The sequence below is a fragment of the Clytia hemisphaerica genome, unplaced genomic scaffold (genome assembly GCF_902728285.1).
Source record: "Clytia hemisphaerica strain Z4C2 unplaced genomic scaffold, Clytia hemisphaerica genome assembly, whole genome shotgun sequence".
Classification (NCBI taxonomy): Eukaryota; Metazoa; Cnidaria; class Hydrozoa; order Leptothecata; family Clytiidae; genus Clytia; species Clytia hemisphaerica.
Genome location: NW_027104297.1, coordinates 1,513,987 through 1,537,149, shown reverse-complemented (window position 1 = coordinate 1,537,149; position 23,163 = coordinate 1,513,987). Strand labels below are relative to the sequence as shown.

General features: G+C 35.2%; 1 long non-coding RNA gene across 1 annotated transcript; it reads left to right on the top strand.

Moving 5' to 3' along the window:
* Positions 1-20,955: 20,955 nt before the first annotated feature.
* On the top strand, positions 20,956-21,435 carry LOC136817197 (uncharacterized). The gene is made up of 3 exons (XR_010848044.1): positions 20,956-21,017; positions 21,100-21,177; positions 21,365-21,435. It is a non-coding gene; the product is annotated as an uncharacterized lncRNA (long non-coding RNA).
* The last annotated feature ends 1,728 nt before the right edge of the window (positions 21,436-23,163 follow it).

The window sequence follows — 23,163 nt, the reverse complement described above, 5'->3', positions numbered from 1 at the left end:
GGAAACGCTGCGACAGAGGCATAAGGAGGTACAGATACATAGCATCTGATTTCCAGTCACCCGTCACTGCAATCGTGTCAAGTGTCATCGTGTCATCCCAGCCTCTAATGCCTCCACACCGAAAAGAATGTGAGCCGTACTAACACAGGAAAAAATCATCGAATCACACGCGTGTGAAATTCAATAATCACAAATTGTGAAATTGCTATTTCGCACGCCAATCACACGTGTGTGGTTTGCAAACTTCAAAAGTATTTTTTGAACTGTGAAATTGGATATCACATGCGTGAAATCAAGTATTCAAAAAAAATTAGATAAACCACACACGCGTGTGTTTTGCTATTTCACAAATGTGAAATCGAATCCCAAAAGGTTTTGGTTGAACGCACACGCGTGTGTTTTGGGGTTGGTGTAATTTAAGATGCACGATCTAACTATTTACGATGCAGGATTCGCGATCCGTGCTTAAAATATGTTATTTCATGCGTAATTATGCAAATTATGATTAAATATTTAGGCAATTTACAAACTTTCATTCGCTGAAACTCAATTATTTTTGAAAACATCATTTATGTAAGATTATACAAATTATATTTAGATAAAAAAAAGTGAAAACCACGTGCACTCACCTTCTGTACTCTCTCTCTTTCTCATAACTTAAATCAATAGGGGAATTGTTTACCGAAAGAAAATTCTTTCTCATAATAGAGCACCAGTTTTTTGCTTCGTACATTACGGTCCGCAAAACATATTGTTTGCCAATATATTCTTTTATTTGCTTTAAGAAAGAAATTCTTATATTTGATTATGAGAGAGCAAAAATATTTCTTGTGCATTGATTACTTACACTATCTGTCTATTGTAAGATTATGTTCACAAGGTAGCTTCCATTATCAACATTATGATTAGATTATATAAGTTAGTTTTTTCATAATTTTACGGTCGTAATTATTCGTAGTTCCATTACTTACTCATTTCTTTTTTGTTTCATAAATTTACTGTGGTAAACAAAAGCGAGAAAAGATTATGGCATTGTTTAGGAATATGTTACATAATTTAAGTTTTATGATAATTAGTAGGAATAACAAGCATACTTTATGCATGGATCGCGCATCGTGAATCGTAAATCGTTAGATCGTGCATCTTAAATTACACCAACCCTGTGTTTTGCTATTTCCCAAATGTGAAATCGAGCATCCCAAAAGATTTTGGTCAAACGCACACGCTTGTGTTTTGCTATTTCACAAATATGAAATCTAAAAATACAAACCAGGCAAGCAAAAGAAAATTCATGGAGCTTTTAAGCTTTTAAATGAATTCAAAACTACATTTCTTTATTTATTTATAACCCCACTTTTATACAGAATCTTTATTTTTGCTTGTTTTTTTATATTTTAATTTCCCTTTGTTTTCTTCTTCAGCTTGCAGAAAGTTCCCAGCAATCGTCTTTCACTTGTGATGTTGACAAATATAATAAAATCTGCAAGCCCAGAGGCGGTATCAAACGTCACAGGGCATCAAAACACCCTGATTTTGTGTTGAATGAAAAGCAGAAAATTCAAGAAGAGTTCGATAAAACGGCAAAAGATCGGCTAGGCCCATGTGATCTTAAAAAACTCATCAAAGAATCAGCATCTCAGCTTGCTGAAGATACGTGCTTTTCATCATCTTTTCAAGATGTCTTTATAGACTTTGAATTGTCAAAGGGAAAGTCAAAGGAACTCTTTGAGCTGTTGAAGGAAATGATTCTCAAATTCAAACCTAGCAATATAATGAGAAATTTCGACGGATTGCAGTCAGCTTCAACTTAATGAACAACAAAAGTGCCAGTTTTTTATTAATAATTGAGCTGTCTAATAAATGTATTATGCATATGACATCTGATGCTGCTGCTTCAAATAGCAAAACAGTTAAACTAAATTGTCTGAGAAAGAAGGTTATGTGCTTCGATACATTACTGGTGAAGCTAAAGAAAAGTAAAAACTGGAGTAAAAGTAAATTTCAACAGGCTATTCAACTATTGAAATCATTTAAAATAGATGCAACATCATTGTATAAGCTTGTACACTCCAGAGATAAAGGTGGCTTATGGTATTGCTCTATGGATAGTGTTAGGTTATTTAAACAAGCCGAGTTAATTTTTTTAGAAAAAAACTGTTGGTCATGTGACCAGAATTGATTATCGTCCCGTGGTCCAATCCTTAATGAAAAATGATGTTATCAAGTTATATTGGCAAAAGCTGGTAGACTCTTCTCTTTTTTCCATTGAGAAGGATGTTGGCAAAGATCTTTTGGAGCAACTGTTGGATTGTATATGCGCGTTCAATCCTTCTCATATGCTAAGGACATTCGTGAGAAACACAAGCGAAAGACCAAACAAGGAAACAAATGCTCTTTGCGAAATGAACTAGAATTAGCTGAACAAAGTGGGCCCTGATCATTTAAATCACCTATTTTTTATTAGCTTTTTAACATGACTAAAGATAAAAATCTGGTTATCATAGAGATGGTTTAATTTTTCCTCCTTGCAGAATTAAAAAAAAAACAAGGCTGGTATACAAACATAATGTACTGATAATTTCATACCTACCTTTTTCCAAAAAACTAAGGTGACATACTATGTCTAATTCCGCCATTAGTAAGTGATATTCTACGCAACTTTTCAGGAAGTTTTATTTCTTTTACAGTAAAAAAACCAGAACGTTGTTATGCCGGAATAAACTTGGAATGCCGGCATTACAAAGTTGTAGGGGGGTCACAAATTTGGACTGATCTAATATTATAAAATTATGGAGTGCTTTAAATATTTGATTTTAAAACTTTTTTTTTCTTTTTATTTTTATCGTCTCTTTTATCACCAAACATTATGGTATATCAGGTGAGTATGAAGGGGATAGCTCAAGTATTAAAGTTTAGTCTCTAAGCAAAAAATTATCTTGTATATATTTTACTTTAAATAATTAACTTTTTTATTTCTGCTTCAAGGATTTCCTTTTTTCATGTAGATGCCAGTTCTGTATACAGTCATGAATCAAGTTAAGTTTCTCAGTGTTCCAGTTTGTCTCGTGAGTTACAGGGGATATTGATGGTGTTGTTTGACAGTTAACAAATACTTTATCATATGCCATGCACGTATCATAAAAGTTTTTTAGAATTGAGTATCTGCGATCCTTGTTTAAGAGTGAGATGAGATGAAGTGTGTACTTTAACGTGTCCTTGTTTTGTGATAGTTGATGGATGAAATTTAGTTTACGATTGTCCAGTAAGTGTTGTAATGTCTGGGAGTCTGTAATACAAGTTACAATTGAAGAAGAAGTGCGAAAAACATTTTGTTAATTTACTTTCACTTTTTTCGAAAAAATATAAAAATACTTTCTAAAAACATAAGATATTCGTGTTCTTGATTTGTCTCAGCTTTCGTTTGCAATTAGGGCTGCCATGATCGGAAGGATTGCATCAAATGTGTGATTTGGGAATGTGGATAGATCTGGACTTCGACAATTTGGGCATGAAGGAGTGGCACCAAATCTTCCAATGCACTCTTACACATGTTATCAATTGTTTACAGCAATTCGAGTAAAGTAACGGTGGTGTTACTATCGGATCACGACACACGCGGCACTCAAGTGCCTCTTTCAGTGCTTTGAAAAGTGCTGTATTATTTTCTTCTTTTTTCTTCATGAGGTCAAGGATGGCTTGAACATTGCTTTCGATGTTGTCTAAGAGGAAAAACCATATTTTTAAAACATTATTTCACTTTTATTATTATAGTAGCTACCTTTAAAGCAGAATATTATACATATAATATAAGAATGATATGAACTGAATGTTTTTCATGAAAAGCCATAGTCCAAAATCTTGTTCCTTTTAATCATTGGAACTCTTACCAAATTGTTTCGAGGAAAATAGGAATTCCTGGAAGAGTATAGTTTATTATAAATGAACTATAGTATCTAATCTAACATCATTGAATCAGGACACTTATAACGGTATAAAACTCAAACTAACCAATTTTTGGGGGGAGGACTTGAGCTTTCTTCTTTTTGTTCTTCAGTTGCTGCAAAGACTTTTCGGGCCGGCTTTTTCCAAAAATATAATTCTAAAACACAGAAAAGAAAAATTTTAAATATTAATGCACGTTTTTTTATAAGGAACACGTTGAGGCTGAAAATTGTCCAAAAAATAAGGAATTGTCCCAAGTTCAGAATAAGAAATCAAGTTAAGGAACAGTTGGGTAAAACTTGAACTTTCACACTTTTCTAATAACCTAAACAAAAAGATGATAAAGTGTTGCTGAAAACGACATTCAATGTGTCAAAAAGAAAAATTATATTTATACAGAAGTAAGGAACTCGATTAAGGAACTTTGAGGCTGAAATTCTCTTGAAAAATAAGGAACTCCAGGCTAACTCCAGGCTCAGAGCTAAGTTAAGGTATCCTTATAAAAAAAACGTGCATTTTGAAAAAAAAGTACCTCGTGCTTCTCTCGACTCTCATTAGTAAGAGCAAATTTATTAAAAAAGGCCTTCGTGTACAAGAAAAATATTTTTCCAATCAGCTGATATTTCTCGTAAATTTCGTTAATTATTCCAGACTAGAAAAACAAAGTTTCAATTGTCGATTGATATCCAAAGCCTTTTTTGCATGTACGTAAATCTAGGTTTTTTAATTATTAGAAATATCTACTTTATAAAAAATGCGAAATCGTACCTCTTGTCCCCTCAGAATCTAAAATCTCCTTTCCAGAGGAACTAAACAGGACAAGTGATTGATTGCCAAATTCTACTCTCGCTTTCCTTGTTATGCTATCCACGTTACAATTATATCTTCACCGATTGTAATACTCGGGTAAATTAATGCGTGTCCAAATTTTCGTTAATTCTTCGGACCCATCATCACCCCTCCTAGCATAATAAATTATACCTTTAAAGAAGCGCATTACGATGTAGAGCATGAAAATCGGTGTTACTTAAATTTAAGTTTTGCCAATTTTGCAAAAAACCGCAAAAACCAAAAAATACTGACGTTGTTTTCTAAATAACTCCAGTTTGCCTAATGGTATGAACATGAAATTTGGACCAAAGCTGCACATTATTAAAAGGATCATTTTGAAAAAATTTTTTTTTGAAATTTTGCTGATGTCTACACTTTATTGCAAATTTTCGTATTTTGCTGATTTTTGCTGACGTCAGCAAAATTTGAAAAAATCATTATGCAAAATTGTTTTTATTACTGATATGCAACTTTGGTCCAAATATCATGTTCATACCATTAGGCAAACTGGAGTTATTTAGAAGACAAGTTTTGCTGACGTCAGCATTTTTTGGTTTTTGCGGTTTTTCGCAAAATTGGCAAAACCTAAATTTAAGTAACACCAATTTTCATGTTCTTTTGAACAACATTCTTGAGCAAGCGAAGATATAGCCATTGAACCCGACTGTTGTCGGCACATCAAAGGGCCACTACTAAATCTCTCCGATGGTATATTGGTCCGCTCCTTTAACGCTTTAGCGTGGGTGGCCGCCAATACGCTATCGGAATATCAGATAATTGGTATTGTCGGTCGAGCAATTGGGGTGTGATGGTGTTTCAGTTTTTGCTGAGATTATGTTGAGGTTAGTGTTTTGATCCATGAGAAATTTTTAAACTTTTCTTAGATGTAATAAAACTTATTATTTGGAAAATTATTATAATTAAAGGATAACTTGGGATGTCAAATTAGACATGAAGGTTCTGAAAATATTTTAATAGTTTTTCTTGGGGGTGACTACACTTTGCAAAAAAGGGGATATTCATGGTGTACACTATGAGTGGTTAAGTGATTTTGCTAAATGGAGAGGTCCCTCTTGATTGGCAGAAAACTTTATAGATACTCATTTCTCCTAAAATGATTCCCCTTCCCTGAAACGGTCACTACTGCCGGTTTTTGAGTAGAACTTGTTATTTTGAGGAAAGCTACTGTTAAAAGGAAAATAAAATAGAAGAAAAGAGAAGTTACCTCAAAGCATGACCTTATACAGGACATCAAGTTCTACTTTCATCGAATATGATTTAGCTTTCTTCGTCAGTCAGGTCGTATCCCGGCAAAATATCATTTTTATTTCTACGCATTCTAGTAATTATTTATCAAGTACCAGACTCCAGATAATAATTGTACTTAAAACACTGCTAGTAGGGACCATTTTTGGGAGGTCCTGAGAAGCAATGCAAGAAATTTCAGCGACAGCTAACAAAGTTACGCTAAATCACTGTAACTATGCAGCTGTAACTTCAGTTAAAAGCATCAAAATGTTGTGTAGTTGTCTTTAAAAGGACTAAGAAATGATGTAATGGTAATTTAAAGTTTGTTAGAGCTGTTGTCCATCCTAACAATTTAGGATTTTGAGGAAACTTCTGAAGAAAAACCTCCAAACTCAGGCAACTGCGAACTAGAAATTGGCATATTTACTCCCTGATTTGACACCTGTATCCCTGATGCCAGATAATGAAAACCACAGATTGCTTTCCTCTATTATCTATCAGAAAGTATCAATGTCTCCAGTAGTTAAAAATCAAATTTCGTACACCCTAATACTTTTTATGGGTCAAATGGGCCCAAAAATCAAAAAAAAAATTATAAAAATTCACTAAAACGGACAATTTTACCCCCTGGTTTGTCCAATTGCACTCTGAATGTGATAGTTTCAAGTCAGAATTGTAATTTTCCATATATTATAGTATAGTATATTACACAAAGATCAAGTTAAAACTATTTTCGAAGATATTTTAGGCGAGATAAGCAGTGAAAATTGCTCAAATTATGTAAAAATTCAATAAAATGGGCATTTTTACTCCCTGAAGCGTCAAAAGTGAAACTAAATACAGTTGACAAGAAATTTTTCTGGTGTATGGCATCAAATTTTATCATAATACAATAAGTTTGTGCCTCATTAAAAGTTGTTTTGGTAGGTCTTATAAAGAGTCAAAATTCTGTGAAAATACCCAAATTTTCCCTATTTTGCCCCAGGTAAACCCCCAAAAATAATTTTTCGCAAAAATCTTTTGCCAATGATGATCACCAATGTATCTTGAAACTTTTGGCAAAGTTTCAAAGCAATTGGTCAATTCATTCATGAGATATAGCAAATTAAATCATACATGGAAAGATATTTTCCTTAACAAATCCTTACAAAGGGTAAAAAGTACCCCCTAAGCTCGGGCCCAATATGAAAAAATTGACCAGGAGTTAGCTTTGAGGACCGACCATTTCTTAAACTAGGATAGTTGAGGATTCCAAAAATGTATAGTTTATCCTGTAGAATCTTTGGTTAAGCAAAATGCCATTTTTCAGGTTTGGCTCCCGGACTATATGATAAGCATAAGCTATGCCTGGATGCTCTGCGAACTTAAGCATACACGAGCCTGACCAAGGGGCATACACTTGCTTATAAAAAACATGTAGTTTGATAAAGCTTGACTAAAATGATTCCAGCGTTTGGAAAAATTTATACACTAGTATATTCAGATATCCCCCTCCCCGTGAAAAACAACCCCAATTTGTTCCTAGGGTGTAAGGGCATTCTCTTAAAAAAAAAAAACAGATAAGCAGAACTTGGTGAATTATCATTAGTTTTAACCTTTTCATAGTGTCCTTCAGTGTGCCCCCATACTTGCAATGAATATTTTCCCTTCTCCCCTTTAGTTTTCCCCATCTTGGTCCAAAATTTCGTTGCTAGAACTGACAATTGCCTCTAAGTGCCTTTAATTTTGGATTCTTACTTAAAAATTGCAAGTTTTTCCTTTTTACGATTAATTCACATATCTGGCAGCAAGTAAAAGGATCTTTACCTAGAAAAAGTCGCCCCCTTATTATTCAGATGATTTGCTAAATCCTTTTACTCCTTTAAATTCCCACCCCTGGCTCTAGAAAAAATTGTTACCCTCTGTACTGGATGTTTTTTTCAAATCTATCTAGATGATCTATCTGTTCATTTTCCAAACATTAGTGCAGTACTTACAGGACATTTAGAAAGGCCAGAGTAGAACTGCCTGACAGGGAAAGGCATCAAAAGTGACGGTGCATTTTAAACAATTTATTCTCCTTTTCAGAAATTGAACAAACGCAAGAAGGCATTAGAAGATGGACCATTAAAAGATGTTGATAAGGCTACAGCCCTCAAAGTCCTAATTATGGACTTCATGTCGTCTGAAGAGGATGAACCGGACGGTAGTTTTAGTGTACGACCTTTAAGATGGAGATCAACGATGTGCGATGCCATGTTTGAACGGTTGGACCAGGTAACGAAAGACAACATGTCAGCAAATTCTAGAAGGCAAACAGTATCGCGAAAAGTTGGACTGATCAGCGGAAGAGGAATGGCTACTATAATTAGTTTTGAATATCATGTAACCCTTTATTAGATATTATTCATCAAGGAGATTTGGGTGGCAGATCAGCATATGCATTTCGTGTCCTTATTAGGATTCGTCAGCACTGCATGGAAAGGAGCTGGTGCATGATAATTACGTGTATGGCCAACATGTCCAGAGCTACCGTGCATATTACACCCATGTTACAATACACGCATTACTATAACTACACTATACTCACTCAGTTTAGCTAATCTCCATGCTCTCACTACACTCAATGTTCTCACTAAACTCACACCACTAACCCCACTCACTACACTCACCCCACTCACTCAGTATATCACTACACTCACTCAGTTTAGCTAATCTCCATGCTCTCACTACACTCAATGTTCTCACTAAACTCACCCCACTCACTCCACTCACAACACTCTCTACACTCACCCCACTCACTCAGTATACTCACTACACACTCATACTCAGGCTTCACTACACGCAATGTTCCACTAAACTCACCCCACACTCAAAACTCTCTACACTCACCCCACTCACTCAGTATACTCACTACACTCACTCAGTACTCTAGCTAATCTCCATGCTCTCACTACACTCAATGTTCTCACTAAACTCATCCCACTCACTACACTCACCCCATTCACTAAACTCACCCCACTCACTACACTCACCCCACTCACTCAGTATACTCACTACACTCACTCGGTACTCTAGCTAACCTCCATGCTCTAACTACACTCAATGTTCTCACTAAACTCACCCCACTCACTACACTCACTCGATACTCTAGCTAATCTCCATGCTCTAACTACACTCAATGTTCTCACTAAACTCGCCCCACTCACTACACTCACCCCACTCACTCACTTATTTTTAGGGCCTGAAACATTCAATTTAGGTTTAATCTAGTATACCTTTTGTTATTTTCATATATTTTCATACATATATGAACTTGTTTTTGTATGAGATAACTTCACTAATTATTATATTTTTAAAAGGCATAAAATCGCCATGTAGTTATTAAGCAATCGAAGGCCTTTTTTGTCTCAGCTGCATATTTCGGAATAAACTTTAATATATTTTCTGTTCTGTTTCAGGAGCAACTGTAATCGGTCCAGAATTAATGAAGTCTGTTTTAACTGTGATTTTCTACCATTACAATGCGAAGATTTGAGGTATACCACATAAATGTAATAGTTCGATTGTGCCGGTTTTTCCACCAGAATGTGTTTCCATCCATGATGAATCACCCCAACATCTCAACAAAGTCGAGAAGAACAAAACTTACCTTCCACAGCTCAACAAATTCGAGGCAGATCCTCGATCATCGATAATCCATCTCCAGAACCATCGCCAAAAGAAATTTGCAGTCAAAATTTACGAAAGGCTCTACATAAAGCCCTCTCGCAAATAAAAGATTTGTCCAAAACTCTGTTAAAAATTCAAGAAATGTCAAAGCTCCGTGGATTCTCTCCTCAAGAAATATTAAGAAAGGAAGGGATGACCAACAACATTACCTCGAATGCTGATATTGATTTCCTGAATTTCAATTTGAGCGCATTTGGTCTTGAAGCTTGCAAACCAATAGATGAACCCAGTCAATGCTGTATTGAAATTTTTATACGACAACTATACTCAAAGATAGATTTTGAAAATGATTCTGAATTGGTACGACATTTCAAATCTCTCGGTTTAACTGGTGTGGTTAGAAATGATAAATCATTTCTTCGTTCGGTAAGTAAGTTTACGTTTTTACATCATCGTTCCATCTCTGTCGTCTGAATTACCTTTAAAAGGGTTCACAATTCTAGTTTCAGTTTGAAGGCATTTTCGAAACTAAAATAGGCCAATTTTGCCCCAAAATGACAACTTTCAGAGGGTTAATTTTTAAGTTCCACCCAAAATTATAAAACAAAAACTCTTCCCTTCAAGTACCTTGATTTGAATAATTGAATATTTTGACCCCGTGGAATAAAAAAAAAACGTTTAGGGCTTGTTACTATTTGCCCGAGAGGGTGCTATTTAACTCGGTAAAAAAACTTTTTAAATGAATTGAAATTTTCGCACAATTACTATATTTCTATAAGTCAGCTCCACAGCAAGTTCGATATGTCTTATGTAATATTTTCAGCATTTCGATTTTTCGCGAGCATAAATTTTTGTGAATTGGCCTATTTAGAATTTTTGAAAGCATCAACCTTCACGAAAAAGACCAAAATTCGCAAAAATCACAAAAGTTTCTGCTCGCGAAAGTTTGTACACTTATAATTGACACGATTCGACTCAGTCCTCTTCCTGTCTTCACTTTTTCTTGCCTTATAGAAGTTCTATGTGAGGACAGAACACAATTATTTTGAAATACATTTTCGTGCCACTTGCTTTTATTTTTAGAATGGTATGCGAAGGATACATGCAACGTTTAGAAGATAACAACTTGAGTCAATACGGCATTCTCAACGTATGCTGTAATGTTTTAAGAGTACCACTTTTGGTTATACAATCTGTTGCTCGCTTATCGATGTTCCCCATTATACCGAAGGAACAACTACTATATACACCTATTTTGATTTGTATCGATGATAATTGTTTCATGGAAACGCGACCTATAGAACCTCAAAATGATAATGCAACCAAAGAAACACAAAGAAATGGTAAGGTTACGTTACGTTTAGACTAGAGATTTAACTAATGGGTATACGTGATTTCTATAAATATTTTGAGGGATTTTCATAATTATTAGAGTTGTTAACCCTTCGTGTACCTAAAAGTTTATCTTTCCGTAACTTTTGATAGGGTTTTTGATACCGGGTGTGCCACAAATAAGTTACCCTCTTTGACTTGATATTGCAGGCAGTAGCAGAAAGATTTGTCAAAGATTGTTTCGGAATCATTCAGAGGAAAGCCTAACTTGAAATTTAGTGTATTACTTTTTGATTTTACTTCATTGGTTCAAAAGTTATGTTCATAGACCTAAAATGTCAATTTAAAAAAAAATTCAAAAAAGACTAAAACAAGGGTATCAATTTATGAGCACTTCTTTCACCAAAAAATTAAAGTACAAAGTCTTGCTCCTTGTAACATTCTTTGTGTTTCCTTTATATCCATTGTTTTTCTTTGACTTCTGTTTTCCCCTTGGGCATAAACAAGATGCAGAAGGCTGTAACCCCCACAAAAGTTTCAACATTGATGCATAAAATCGTTCTGTGTCTCTATTCATCACAACCAATTTAATACTCTCGTTTTTCGCACTTTTTGACATTTTTTAAAATTGACATTTTAGGATTTTGAACATAACTTTAGAACCAATGAAGTAAAATTTTAAAGTAATACACCAAAGTTAGGCTTTCCTCTGAATGTTCAAAAGCAATTTTTGAATAATGTCTTTTCTACTGCCTGCAATATGAAATCAAATAGGGTAAATTATTTAGGGAACACCCGGTAGATTCTTTTTCGATGAAATTTTCAGAGTGTGTATGAATTTAGGATTGATGATAATTTTGATTGCTGAAATTTTGTCACCAAATGATGACATCACGTGCTATGACTTTTGATGCAATACAAATATGCAAAATCCGAGTACAGATTTGGGTTCAGCTTTGCTGAAAGTTTCTACATTGTGAAAATATATTATTTGGACAAAAAGAAAAATTCTTCATCTTCAATTTTCATTTTCATTTTTGAATATTTTGAAACATGTTGCTCTCTAAAATTATGCTCGTTAAAATTATCTTTCCAGAGATGTATAAATTGTTAAATTACGACAAATGTGTGAAAAACATCGAAAAAATAACATTAGTGCACAAGCAACTTGGATAGACCTTATTTTGGTAAAATGTCATCTAAGTTCTCTCTCAGTGTAAAAAATCTTTTATACTTTTTATTTATTTAGTGCCTTGTTATTGTAAAACGGGTTGCAGCAAAGAGGGCAAATGGAAAAAATGTCCGTGTGCTTCGACAGGAAAGGACTGTACATCGAAATGTCTTTGCCGCGGCTGCACAAACAGCAAACCGAAAAAAGAAAAAACTTCGGAAGTATGTCGTTGTGAAACAGGGTGCGCTGATGTAGACGGGAAACCGAGGTCTAAATGCCCTTGTTTCAAGGCATCCAAAAGTTGTAATGGATGCAATTGCAAGAACTGTACCAATCCAAATTGTATAAATGAACCCCGAACGACTTCTGCAAAACGAATCACCAGTGGTTGTCGATGTAGTACAGGATGTGAAAACACTGATGGCAGAAAATCAAAATGTCCCTGCTTAAAGTCACGTCAAAGTTGCGTTGATTGTAGCTGCAAAAACTGCAACAACCCTAATGGAAAAAGTGGGTAAGGCTAAAAGAAATACCCCTTCGGTCAGGACAACGAATCAATACACTACTTACTCAAAGAAAAGAACCGAAAACCAAGATTCATTCCACGATACCCCTTCCAATGCTTCGTTGGGAACAGGTTTCTGGACATTGGACGAAACAGTGACAGTCTATGTTTGTGCTGAACTTTCATTTGTTTTGCATTCGACTTACAACATAAATGACATTGAAATGTTGTATGGATTACTTTTTGAAGACATTAAGATTCGATTGAGAACAAAGTCTTTGAAGCAAATCAAAAGCAAGCTTAAAACGATAGGATATTTCAAAGACTAGTACATGTTTTTTTTATAAGCATTGCACTTATAAGCATATCTAAGCTCAGATATTGGGAAAAATTAAGCATATGCTAAGCATTACCTCGAGCCTATGAAAAAAGAATAAGCTACTTTGTAGTATGGATATAGGCAGTATTATAGTAGTATAGCAGTATATAAGCAGTATTAAGAATTAGGATAAAGGCATCCCTCAAGCATTTTTCAGCTTTATTAAGCTTTCGACCTAAGCATCTCTGAGTCAGTTTTCGGATTTTTATATGCTTATAAAAAACATGTACTTCAAGAGAATTTTGATTTTTAGAGCTTTAGGGCTGTACACAGTGAAAAATTGGTTTTGAATACTTTATAGCCGTTAATTTCTGGTCATTCGCACTATTTTGGGAATACGAATAGAACTCAATTTTAATGAACACAACATTCCTTAATGAATAAATTGTTCAATGTTTTATTTAGAAATTGTTCTGTCATGAACGCTTTATTCCCTTTGCGAATTTATATCTAACAAACTGTTCCTTTGTTCATTTTTATAGAGAACAAATTGCTTAGAATAATATGTTACTAATTTGTTGTTCTATCAAAAACATAGTGGTCCCTGAAGAGATCAGACAGTACATTCGGTGATTTTTTTTACTGATTGGCTGAAATGGATACTTTTACTGAGAACTGTTCCTCTTTTAAAATGTAGAAACAAAGTGTTCTCTTGAGAGATGAAACAATATGTTCAAAGTCAATTTTATAAAAGGGATATATTTTATAATCTATAGAGAATGATTTGATGTTGCTAAAGTAGCATTGTATTTCCCTAGAGAAAGTGAGTCATAATCTGAATGTTTCCTATAGAATGAATGTATCAGACTGTTTACGAAAGATGAGTTTGGCGTTGCTATAGTAACCGCTAAATGTATTTAAATTATTGTGGAGTTTGTTCCGCACTGGCCTTTTACTTAATTTTAGGTATTCTTATATAACAGGAATACGTCACATAATTGTTTAGGGTTCCTATTAGACAATGCAATCATGGCGGGCACTGGGAGTTGCATTGCTATTGGTTTCATTTTGAAAGGAGGTAACAATTACGATACCTTGAATAGATCATTTTACAATACTGTGCAAAACAACCCCCTGGTAAAATGATGTCTGCAATGGTGAATAAAAAGGCCAAATCTGATCCAACACTCACTCCAGATTTGGAGCTGTAGCATGGACAGCTCTAGAAGACTTTGTGTAAATTGGAAGTCTCTAGAAGGCGCAACTCACGGGAAAAGACCATTGCTCATTCGTCCGAATAACCAAGGTTTGTTTACTTGTCCTATAAGACTTTGTTTACACGCCGACTTCAAAAGTAGCCGTGGTTTGAGAAAACATGTATCGAACAAACATCCGTGGTACTACTACTTTGATCACCAACCAGTGGTAAAACGTGAAGAGATGCAGAGAGCTATAGCGAAAAAGAAAGCAGTTACAGCTGGGAAACCTGCTTTTTCCTTAGAAGAGGGAATCGGACTTCGCTTTGTGCTATGGTTGTGTACTTCTTGTGGAGGAGGAAAAAACCGAAAGGATGCCCGGCATATCGCCAAAAGAGCTATGAAGTTTTTTATGCACGCCCTCGGGAATAACGAAAGTGATAACGATCTAACTGAGGAATTCGTCGATTGCTGCTTGAGTTCCACTTCTATATTCATTTCTTTTTTGAAACTTTTAGAGGAAGAACGGAAATTAAGCTCATCTGGATCATTGAATTACGTGAAAGCAATTAATGATTTTGTGGATTTTCGAAAATCCCACGGTGTTCCGGATATCACATTACGTTGTTTTACCGTCGTAGAAGTCTACCTACGCCGAGCAAAGGAAAATTTAAGCAAGAAAAAGAACTTTGAGTGCAACAGAAATCTTGATTTAGAAACACTTATAGCGAGAGACAGTTGGCCATCCATCGAAGAAATGGAGGTAGTAATCCCTTACCATATGCGATCATTCAAACAAGTGATACACAAGTGCACCTTAGATGACGGTTCAAGGATGTTAGCAAAAGGTGATTTAGTTTTTTCTATTCACTTCATCACAACACTTCTTTTTTTGAGAGTTAAGTGCTCAAGACCAATGACTTTCCAATTTCTTACCGTCGCCATTATAAACAAGACTCGTGCTAATGGTGGTTTTATTGATCAAACCGGGTTTAAAACTGCTGCAAATTACATTTTTGATACCTTAATTATTGATGATGATGTTTTGGCTTTGATCGATTTATATTTAGTGCATATTCGGCCACGTCTCAATCCAAAATGCGAATATTTACTATTGTCGACGAATGGAACCCAATTTCAATCTTTAACGACATCCATGACAATGCTTGTCCACGAAGCAATCGGTAAATACATCAATCCACCCCGATATAGACAGATTGTAGAGACTGAAAGCAGTGAGCGATTGTCACTTGAGGAAAAGCACTACATTACTGAGGATCAAAAACATAGTTCTCAAGTAGCAAAAGTCTATTATAAAAAGAAACAATCTAGAGTTGTTACAATCGAGGGCAAAAAGTGTATGGAGAAAATGACATCACGTTCTGCACAAAATGGAGGACCTTGAACTTGGTAGCCCTGTGTAGCCCTAATGTAGCCCTGGACTTTTAGCTTGGAAAAGGTTGGGTATCCTTTTAGCCCTGGAAATTTAGGATTTTTGGCTTTTTTTCTACTGGGGTAAAAACGAAAGTACTCGATATTTTCAACTGAAAGAGTTTGAAACATTGACAATCTCGTTCAAACTAGATTGAACTTGGTAGCCCTGTGTAGCCATGATGTAGCCCTGGACTTTTAGCTTGGAAAAGGTTGGGTAGCCCTGTAGCCCTGGAAATTTAGGATGTTTGGCTTTTTTTTCACTGAACTTGATAGCCCTGTGAAGCCCTAATGTAGCCCTGATGTAGTCTTGGATTTTTAGCTTGGAAAAGGTTGGGTAGCCCTGTAGCCCTGAATATTTCGATATGTTTAGACTTTTTTTCTACTGGAGCGAAAATACAAAAGTACTAAACATTTTCAACTAAAAGACTTTGAAACATTGATAATCTCGTTCAAATTATAGATTGAAATTGGTAGCCCTACGTAGCCCTGATGTAGCCCTGGGCATTTAGCTTGTCAAAGGTTGGGTAGCCCTGTATCCCTGGATATTTAGATATATTTTGATTTATTTTCTACTGGGACGATAACAAAAGTAGTCGATATTTTCAACTGAAAGACTTTGAAACATTGATAATCTCGTTCAAAGTAGATTGAACTTGATAGCCCTGTGTAGCCCTGATGTAGACTTGGACGTTTAGCTTGGAAAAGGTCGAGTAGCCCTGTAGCCCTGGATATTTAGATATGTTTTGATTTATTTTCTACTTGGACGATAACGAAAGTAGTCTTAAATTGTGACGTAACATTAAATATTGTCGAAGATGTGAAAAATCCAGGGCTACAGGGCTACATGAGCTCCTTCAACCTAAAATGCCAAGACTACGACAGGGCTATGACAGGGCTACGCAAGGCTACCCTGTTATGTTGCTAGTCTCAGGACTTATTTTTTCTTACACCGTTTTTTCACCATTTGCATTTGTTTTTAGGATCACAAGACAGATTTTGGCACATCGCTTGCGACTGAGTTGGGCCAGCGGACGGCTAACATGATCACTTACTGCCAAAAGTATTTTGTGTTAGTACGAAATCGGGCAGAAAGATTACGGACTGCTGGTGTCCATTTTGACGTCATTTGTGGAGCACCAAACTCCTGGGAAGAAATCGTCGACAATTGGGTGCCAGGAACACAAATTGGCCGTGCATTGGAGTCGTTGAGAGAAGCGATGAAGTCCGGTGATCATGCAGCTTTCCGAGCAAGAGTGTACCGGAAGTTTGAAAAGGGTAATTTCATCCTTGAAATTTTTATCAATGACCTTTCCAACGCTTTTCTATACACCTAACTCTTTATCTAGATATTAATACTCGTTTCACTGCTTTTCTTTCAGCAAATTTTGCCTATCACAAAATAGGTAGCGCAAAAACTTACCTTAATTCCGTCATTGTCATTCCACAAATTCATTTGCGATCATGCAACACAAGGCGGCATTACTAGGGATTCTGTCCGACCCTGGATGTAATGTAAGACATTTTATTTCTATACACGTCGATACCGATTCGATATAGTCGATTTTTCTAGCTTTGCTAGGTAACAAACAAACAAACTTGGCTTTGTTTTGGCTTCAATAAACAGAAGAGAAGGTAAAAATCAAAACGTACTAGTCTGCATTAAAATCCAAAGAACTCGATTTTCTTGGAATAAATTTTAATTTTTCAGGAAAATACTCCAAATTTACGACTCTCACCAAACAATATGAATATGATGATGTATGAAATATTTTATTTCTGAAATATTTCAATTGCATTAAAGCGTGTTTTATTTTCAGGCAATCAGTCAAATTGTATTCGATCCCGATATAATCGAAATATGCGGTGGACTGTATTACAAGCCATCAAGTTGATCTCTCACGTCATGTCCTACAAACCAACAGTTAAAGGACGAATTTCGCCGCGTATATTTAAAGAAGTACTGGACCAAGTGGATAAAACTGTTGGTGTTTTTCAGCTACCACAAAAGAGAACAAAGCTGGCACTGGTTGGTCCAAAAAATTCAGGAAAAACCTCGTTCATCAACATTGTCAGAGGATTGACCCATCCTGAATTTATTGCCTCTGTGTCAAAGGATAAGATCCTTGGCATGTCTATGGTCAACAGTGACACTCAATTCATCTTTATCGACGAGTTGAGTTCCGAAATCATGGCTGGTGATCAAGCCAAAATCCTGCTTCAAGGTGGTCCAATCACGGTGCCAAGAAAACATGAAGAACCTGATATCGTTGACAACCAAGCAGGTGAGCCAAGAAAGTTATTTATTCTACAACTTATTATTAAGAAAACATGTACAGTAAACAGTGATAGTTCTAGTACATATTTTGCTTTTAACGCATCTGACTTTTTGTTTGTAAAAAGACTTGACCTTTTATTTCGACTTTAATACGTTTTTTTCTTCTTTCATTCAGCTAAACGTTTGGAGAGAATCTCGAAAAGAATGCTCACAAAGAAGATACGTAGAAGAAGAGTAGCGAGGATGAATCAGAAGGTAATTTACAAAATATACTACAGATATAGTATATATATAATATATATATATATATATATATATAATATACCGGGTGGGCTAAAAAAAACAAGTCCAAATTTCAAATTAGGATGTTTGACGCGCTATTTGTTTTTTTAGCTGGCATCTTTGGATAGAAAGAAATAAAGGTATTATATTAATTCTGTGAAAGTTTGAGAAAGTTTCACGCATTCAAAAGAGAGTTAGAAGATATTTCAGGGACCTATCTATTTTTAAATTGTTTAAAAATTGACGTCAAGTGAAAATATTATCAGAACAGGGGAGAAACTAAACAATACCATGAAATTTTTTTTGCTAGCTCGAGCGGTCTTGTTGAACGCGAGGGAATTGCAATGGAAGGTCTTCTTTTCAATAGATGTCGTTCCATTGTGCTCGAAAAAAGTAAACCGGCGTTTTTCTTTCTGAAACTTTGACCTTCAGTCAAAAGCAGTTTTACTTGCGTAAAGATGGTTTTTTCCAACGAAGATAAAGCTGTCATAAAGAATGATTATATCGAAAAAGGCTGGTCAGAGTACAGGATTTGTAAAGAGCATCCCATGAAGAAGTGGTATAAAGGTTCTGTGCAAAATCTCATTAATCGATTCAAAAAAAGCGGGACCATGGACAGAAAACCCGGCTCCGGCCGCCCAATAACTGTAACAACCGCAGAAAACGAAGAAATTGTTGAGCAACGGATTTGCTCGCCGGAAGAATCACCTGGAACACACAAATCACCGTGAGAGATTGAAAAGATAACGGGAATAAAGAGATCGTCAGTGCGAAGAATAGTGAAACGAAATGGATGGAAGCAGTATAAAAGAATCAAGACCCCGAGAGTTACCGAAGGAACAAAGAAACGACGAACGGAAAGATCTGGTGCTTTGGCTGAACGGTTTTCCCACAAAAGAAGCGTAGAGAAGTGTGTGTTCCAAGACGAGAAAGACTTTACTCTTGATGTACCCATTAATTCACAAAATAGTAGAGTAAATAGCCAAGGAAAAAAGGCTGATGTCCCTGATAAACGTTTGTATCATGAAAAAAACTTGTTGCAGGAGAAGTTCAAGAGATCCGTAGAGCATTCAAACAATTTGTCCCCCGGTTGCAAGCTGTTCATGATAAAGAAGGAAATTGTATAAAAACGTTGTTTGGTTGAACTGCTTATTGTAAAACAACCTGTATTGTGCTTCTTCTACGATATCTATTTAACTTTTGTAATATACGCTATATCTTGGTTAGATTAGATGAATAGGTTATGCTGTTACTTCTAAAATTTATTTTGACGTCAATTTTTAGGTATTTTGAACAAGTCAAATAATACCACTAATCGTAAAATCTTAATATCTCCCTTTCACTTTTAGACTCGATGCTAAAACTTGGCAAAAAATTGGGAAAATACTTATAGAATAAAAGTGCAAAATCGTGATTGCACATCTTTTTTCGATCTATCGTCAATTAAGAATGAAATATGGACTTGTTTTTTTTTGCCCACCCGGTATATGCGAAACCAGGGTGCTTCAAACGCTTTCTTGAAGAAGCAAGTTGTCAAATGTTTTTCCAGGTTTCCTGACTGTTTTATGAAGTATGGGAAAACGTCGAAGAACTTTTACATATTTTCAAATTGTGAAATTGTTTCTTGTGTATTGTGTGTGTGTTTTTTTTTTGTCTAAAGAATTAGCATTAGCATCGGAGGTATTCATTTCCTACTTTTCTTTTCCGTGTGCAGTCCTCCCGTCGCGGCACGCCGAACCCGGGTTCGCGTCCAAGTTACGATTCTGTTCTTTTCAGTTTTTGTGATTTTTTCTATTTTTATGTAAGATTGTGTTTGTTACAAATATTTGTTTCCCCTGTAGTGTATGTGGGATAGTTGGTACAGTGTGTCTTTCTGCCCTTTTGTACTGTATTTTGTTGTAGTGTCTGTTTGTTGTCTGTTATTTGTTTGGAAGCTGCTGGTCAGTTCCTTTTTCTATTATGTTTTCCGAAGGCGACTGAGTGTGGGCCCTTAAACACGTGGAAAGTCACTATGCCAGTCACAAGTCTGGGACTTCGGGTTTTGTTTTGTGTTTGTATTTTTTTTTAATTTATTTGATGTGTTTGCTTTTGTATTTGTCCCCATTTTGTATGTATTTTGATGAACTTGTGTAAATGATTGTACGGAAGTGTGTTTATCAAAAAAGTTTTTTGCAATTCATTGTTTCTCCACTATTACTTTTCTTCTATCTTCATTTGGATTAGGTTTTTCTTTCACATACCACTATTTAAATTCCCTTTAACTTTTTGCTAAATTACCCTCTGTTTCGGAATGATTAAAAAATTAAAAATACCAAAAAAATCGTAAATATACACAATTAACAAAAATATTCTTAACTTATATATATATTTATATATTATATCATTATAATGATATCATATATCAATTTACTCTCACAAATACCATAATCACAACATGTGATTCGAGGCTTATGAATAATCTATAGCTACCACAACTTGTGGCTAACATGGCCTGAACATAAAAAAATCATCTCAATCTAAAATGGATACCGAGACAAATTTCTGATGCTAAGTGTGCCATTCTTTTTATTGATTTAGAACAACCACCAAAAAGCCAAAAGCCATTAGCAGAATTAATAGCGGATAAAGAACGTAAGGGTAAATTATATTATATACATGGTGTTACAATTAGATTTTAGGTACATAAAAACGGACAAGAAAAAATATTTGAATTTCAATTAGTTGTGTCCAAAATTCTGATGCTAAGTGTGCCATTCTTTTCATTGATTTAGAACAACCACCAAAACGCCAAAAGCCATTAGCAGAATCAATAGCGGATAAAGAACGTAAAGGTAAATTTATACATGGTGTTACAATCGGATTTTAGGTACATGAAAAATGACAACAACAAAATATTTGAAATTGCATTTTTAGATCATGAAAGTTTAATGAAAGATGTCAACGAGACGATGAACTACCTCTTGGCACAATTGGACTATTTTTCTTCGTCTGGTGAGTCAAATATTGTCAACATAAACAATGTAGTTATAAAAAAGAAACCAGGGTTCGCACATCGGTTTGTATGCTTAGAAAACTGAATCAGAAAGGGAATTAAAAACAGGAAGGGAAGAACCTGTTTTTATTAATTATCTTAATAATGACATAATATACATATAAAAATAACATTTTCAACATTTAGACGGTGAGCAATCGATCGATTTTGAGGCGACCTTCATAAAAACAAGCCGTGCTCATTTTGTTCATAAGGCCGAGAAGAATAATAAACCCATCTTCAGATATGTAGACATGAATACACTAAAATACTGGGCAGAGATGACTCGACTCATCGTCAAGTGGTTTGACAGAGGAACAAAATTGTCATTTGCGCATTATACTACATTCGATGACAATTTTATAAGGCATGGTGGTTTGGCGAGGAGAGGGGCTGTTCCGGCTATTGATGCTTGGTTTTTGGTGTCTGGAAGGGTTCGGAACGGCTTTAATATCCTGGGCTACTTGGACACATTCCCTTGGATTGAAAAGGAGTTAGAGTCGATCCGTCGACACCTCGACATCATTGTAAAGAGAAAATTGATTTTAAATCTTAATAAAACCTGTCTATTTTATTTTTTGGCATACCTTTCTTGAATAGTTGATCGAAAATATTCTGAAAAAACTTCTTTCTCCTTTTATCAATATTCCTGAATTCCTGAAATTTTGTTTTAATTTACAGAACACAAAATTTAGGGTTACGACACTTCTTGGATCCCCAAAATGGAACACCTTTATGGACCCTCTTATGAACCCCATTATGGACCCCATTATGGAACACCAAAATATACGGCAGCCGAGCCGATAATTTCGGCAGCCGAAACGACGATTTGAATAGTCGTTTTTCCGATTTTCCGAGGAAAACCTTTTAAAGGGATAATCGAATACTAGAACAAAAGACGCTAGCAAATAAACTTCTTTCATTTTATCCAGCAAACTTAAAAACGATTCAGGTAAAGTTTGTGCGGGAATTGCGAGAGAAATGAAGTTGAGATAGACTAGCACCAGAAGCTTCGAAGCTTTCAAAATGGAAGCGAAATAATTTGATCAGTGAAATGTTTATATTTTTACCACTGATTAAATATACTTTTAGGTGTCTATAACATGTTAATATTATCAAAATCATAAAGTGTTTTTATTCAACTATCTTTGTGCAAAGTTTCAATGTTTATTTTTCTATGATGCTGAAGATACAAGAAGATATTTAATATCAAGGTTGAATTCTTTTGCTAACCAATTTATACAGAACTATCTCTTCTCTTGCTTCTTTCAGTTAAATAACAATGTAGTCAATTTTGAACATTCAAGGGAAGAAAGAGATTTCTATTTTCTCTCGAAAGTGTGCATATGGATCTGAGAAGTGAATGAAACTCATCAAGACAAGAAAGCCTTGTTCAAAGAAGATTTTCATGGTTCGTACTTCAAAATATGGGACATTTTTGTTCATCCAATGACTTGAAAAATCAACTCTGGAGACTGTAGTCTACATAACTTCAGAATACTTCGATAGAATCATGGAACGCGGATATTATTTTCTCGATAAAAGCACTGTATCATGAGATTTTGCACGAACCAAATAAAATGAAGTGAAAAGTAACTCTACGATGAACGAAAAACTCTGGTTCTGAGCATCATATTGTACTGATTTGGAATTTTATGAAATAATGTAGAGGAAGTAGCAGTAGGACACATTGATTAAATTTAAAATCCTGTGACTATCGTTGAAAATTAAGGTCAAACCACTTTGTCTTCTTGTGCTTCTGGCATGGTTCGACTCTGAAGCTACATATCTCTGCTCCCTTTTTGAAAGTCCTCTTACATGCTATGATTTGGGAACAGTTGAACATATTTTTCATGTACCAGTTTGTTTCGTGATGGATGGACATAGCTGCATTTTTTACAGAGGTATGGATATGCTGCTGTAAGAAGAACTGTTTACATTTTATT